Raw genomic sequence first — 5,060 nt, 5'->3', positions numbered from 1 at the left:
GCTTGGGAGGAATATGCTGGGTGTGGTTACTATTGTCCCAGTGTGTGTTTAAATGGTGATGTCTGCCCTGTTGTCTCCACATGTGTATTGGTGATCTCCCCTTTCTCCTGAGAGATAATTGGATTGTCTTCGGTCGTCTCTCAGGCAGAGAGGAGGAAACCATGATGCATTGTGGGGATATGTTGTATCTGTTCTGTGTCGCAGTCTCCCTTCTGGTCCTCTAGGGGGCGGGAACGATTGGTTGCTGTATTTACATTGTGTGTTATGAATTACTGATTGGTTGGATTTCAAAACCCTGTGGGCAGTACTATGTTTGTTTTTTTATCAATGAAAGAGGCTGTACTTGAAGTACAGTCAGAGCACTGCTTGACCCTCAACACGGAGCCTTGTCTCGTTATTGGGGGGATTCCCTGTATGCTGTTGGAGACTGATTGCCAGGAGTGTAAGCTGACTGAATGCTTTTCCTGTTCGTCTGCCGGCAGCTATCCGCGAGGTTCCAGCTTGGAGTGCTATTTTGTATCCAGTTCGGGAGGTTGGTGTTCTGCAGTAGCTGTGCCTGTCTCTCGGAAAGGGGCATATCGCCTAAACGGATTTTAACCCCTTGTCTGCTGAAACTGTGCCGTTACACTGACTTTACCATAATCTGTAGGACGTTTACTGAAGGCATGATGATGCTCTTTCACAACTTTTAAGACTCCTTCAATTTGTTGCTCAGGTGTAAAAGTATCTCCCATGTTGAGTTCTTTCCACCATAATGTATCTGAAGTAATGTTTTGTGAATTTAGCTTCTGAGCAGACTGTTCAGTGATAGTTGTACGTACACTAATAACATCTTGGAAAGTGACTTGTAGCAACTGAGCCACAGGGCAGTGCTTTTTCAAAGTTATACTGTTATCACTTAAATTCAGAAGATGAATAGGCACTTTACCTTGAGATACAGTCACTAGGCTTCTTGCAGCTCAGACTAAAAGATGGTCTTCTAGGGTGATGGGTTCTCCTAGAGCCTGGTAGTCTTGACCTTGGATTCAGAGAGTAGCTCGGCACCACAGGAGTGTTTTAGTATTTGGTTTAAGGATTACTGGTTGGTTACCTCAGATGCAGGTACAGCAAATCTCTCCTTTCTCATTGGCAAATTTCTGTTGTGCACTTAACACACGGATAGTCTGTTGTATCACCTTTTTGGAAGCAGGTGCCGCGGTAGGCATAGATTTGTGCAAAGCTTCAAGCACTTCAGTATAACAGTTCCTAAGGATGTCCATTCCTAGGACTACCGGAGGGTTGTTGTCTTCCCTGACCTGCACAACAATGATACCTTGTTGGGGTAGTGTAGTTCCTCCCACTAGGAGAGTTGGCTCCCAGTAACCATGCACTGGCACGGGTTTGCCGTTGCTGGCTATAAGACTCATCCAGTATTCTGGTGGTTGTGTAAACTGGTTCTGGTCCCAGTATTTCTTAAATACAGTCTGTTGAATAGTTGTGACTTGAGACCAATAAGGCAACAAAGGGAACCCCATTTATTCGAAGAACCATTCTGGACGGGATCCTACATATCTGGGCATCCAGCGGGGATATTCTGGACCTACTGGTTTACCTCCCGAGGGGCGGTCCTTGGCCTCGAGGGTCGCCCTTTTAACCCCTTAAGGACACAGCCCTATTTCACCTTAAGGACCAGGCCATTTTTTGCAAATCTGACCAGAGTCACTTTAAGTGCTGATAACTTTAAAACGCTTTGACTTATCCAGGCCATTCTGAGATTGTTTTTTCGTCACATATTGTACTTCATGACACTGGTAAAATGAAGTCAAAAAAATTATTTTTTTTGCACAAAAAAATACCAAATTTAACAAAAATTTGGAAAAATTAGCAAATTTCAAAGTTCCAGTTTCTCTACTTCTGTAATACATAGTAATACCCCCAAAAATTTGGATGACTTTACATTCCCCATATGTCTACTTCATGTTTGAATTATTTTGGGAATGATATTTTATTTTTTGGGGATGTTATAAGGCTTAGAAGTTTAGAAGCAAATCTTGAAATTTTTCAGAAATTTACAAAAACTCAATTTTTAGGGACCAGTTCAGGTCTCAAGTCACTTTGCGAGGCTTACATAATAGAAACCACCCAAAAATGACCCCATCTAAGAAACTACACCCCTCAAGGTATTCAAAACTGATTTTGAATACGTTGTTAACCCTTTAGGTGTTGCACAAGAGTTATTGGCAAATGGGGAGGAAATTTGAGAATTTTATTTTTTTGTCTAATTTTTCATTTTAACCCATTTTTTCCACTAACAAAGCAAGGGTTAACAGCCAAACAAGACGGTATCTTTATTGCCCTGACTCTGCCGTTTACAGAAACACCCAATATGTGGCCGTAAACTACTGTACGGCCACACAGCGGGGCGTAGAGTGAAAGGTGCGCCGTTTGGTTTTTGGAAGGCTGATTTTTATGGACTGGTTTATTTACACCATGTCCCATTTGAAGCCCCCTGATGCACCCCTAGAGGAGAAACTCCCTAAAAGTGACCCCATCTAAGAAACTACACCCCTCAAGGTATTCAAAACTGATTTTACATACGTCGTTAACCATTTAGGTGTTGCACAAGAGTTATTGGCAAATGGCGATGAAATTTGAGAATTTCATTTTTTTGCCTAATTTTCCATTTTAACCCATTTTTTCCACTAACAAAGCAAGGGTTAACAGCCAAACAAGACTGTATCTTTATTGCCCTGACTCTGCTGTTTACAGAAACACCCCATATGTGGCCGTAAACTACTGTACGGCCACACAGCGGGGCGTAGAGGGAAAGGTGCGCCGTTTGTTTTTTGGAGGGCTGATTTTTATGGACCGGTTTTTTGACACCAAGTCCCATTTGAAGCCCCCCTGATGCACCCCCAGATTATAAACTCCATAAAAGTGACCCCATCTAAGAAACTACACCCATCAAGGTATTCAAAACGGATTTTACAAACTTTGTTAACCCTTTAGGTGTTGCACAAGATTTAATGGAAAATAGAGATACAATTTCAAAATTTCACTTTTTTGGCAGATTTTCCATTTTAATTTTTTTTTTCCAGTTACAAAGCAAGGGTTAACAGCCAAACAAAACTCATTATTTATGGCCCTGATTCTGTAGTTTACAGAAACACCCCATATGTGGTCGTAAACCGCTGTACGGGCACACGGCAGGGCGCAGAAGGAAAGGAATGCCATACGGTTTTTGGAAGGCAGGTTTTGCTGGACTGTTTTTTTTTACACCATGTCCCATTTGAAGCCCCCCTGATGCACCCCTAGAGTAGAAACTCCAAAAAAGTGACCCCATTTTAGAAACTACGGGATAGGGTGGCAGTTTTGTTGGTACTAGTTTAGGGTACATATGATTTTTGGTTGCTCTATATTACACTTTTTGTGCGGCAAGGTAACAAGAAATAGCTTTTTTGGCAGCGTTTTTTATTTTTTTATTTACAACATTCATCTGACAGGTTAGATCATGTGGTAATTTTATAGAGCAGGTTGTCACGGACGCGGCGATACCTAATATGTATACAATTTTTTTTATTTATGTACGTTTTACACAATGATTTCATTTTTAAAACAAAAAAAATGTTTTAGTGTCTCCATAGTCTAAGAGCCATTGTTTTTTCAGTTTTTGGGTGATTATCTTAAGTAGGGTCTCATTTTTTGCGGGATGAGATGACGGTTTGATTGGCACTATTTTGGGGTGCATATGACTTTTTGATCGCTTGCTATTACACTTTTTGTGACGTAAGATGACAAAAAATGGCTTTTTTTACACCGTTTTTATTTTTATTTTTTTACGGTGGTCACCTGAGGGGTTAGGTCATGTGATATTTTTATAGAGCCGGTCGATACGGACGCGGCGATACCTAATATGTATACTTTTTTTTATTTATGTAAGTTTTACACAATGATTTCATTTTTGAAACAAAAAAAATGATGTTTTAGTGTTTCCATAGTCTAAGAGCCATAGTTTTTTCAGTTTTTGGGCGATTATCTTAAGTAGGGTCTCATTTTTTGCGGGATGAGATGACGGTTTGATTGGCACTATTTTGGGGTGCATATGACTTTTTGATCGCTTGCTATTACACTTTTTGTGACGTAAGATGACAAAAAATGGCTTTTTTTACACCGTTTTTATTTTTATTTTTTTACGGTGGTCACCTGAGGGGTTAGGTCATGTGATATTTTTATAGAGCCGGTCGATACGGACGCGGCGATACCTAATATGTATACTTTTTTTTATTTATGTAAGTTTTACACAATGATTTCATTTTTGAAACAAAAAAAATGATGTTTTAGTGTTTCCATAGTCTAAGAGCCATAGTTTTTTCAGTTTTTGGGCGATTATCTTAAGTAGGGTCTCATTTTTTGCGGGATGAGATGACGGTTTGATTGGCACTATTTTGGGGTGCATATGACTTTTTGATCGCTTGCTATTACACTTTTTGTGACGTAAGATGACAAAAAATGGCTTTTTTTACACCGTTTTTATTTTTATTTTTTTACGGTGGTCACCTGAGGGGTTAGGTCATGTGATATTTTTATAGAGCCGGTCGATACGGACGTGGCGATACCTAATATGTATACTTTTTTTTTATTTATGTAAGTTTTACACAATGATTTCATTTTTGAAACAAAAAAAATGATGTTTTAGTGTTTCCATAGTCTAAGAGCCATAGTTTTTTCAGTTTTTGGGCGATTATCTTAAGTAGGGCCTCATTTTTTGCGGGATGAGATGACGGTTTGATTGTTACAATTTTGGCGTACATGCGACTTTTTTGATCACTTTTATTACCTTTTTTTGGGAAGTAAGGTGGACAAAATTTCAATTTCATCATAGTTTTTTATTTTTTATTTTTATGGCGTTCACCGTTCGGGTAAAGTAACATGACCGTTTTATAGATCAGGTCGTTACGGACGCGGCGATACCAAACATGTGTAGGGAATTTTATTTTTTTAATTTTTAATCAGTGATAAATGTGTTTTTTGATTTTTACCTTTTTTTCACTTTTTTTTTTACCCAGACCCACTTGGTCTGA

The sequence above is a fragment of the Bufo gargarizans genome, chromosome 6 (genome assembly GCF_014858855.1).
Source record: "Bufo gargarizans isolate SCDJY-AF-19 chromosome 6, ASM1485885v1, whole genome shotgun sequence".
Lineage (NCBI taxonomy): Eukaryota > Metazoa > Chordata > Amphibia > Anura > Bufonidae > Bufo > Bufo gargarizans.
This window is presented reverse-complemented; position numbering follows the sequence as displayed.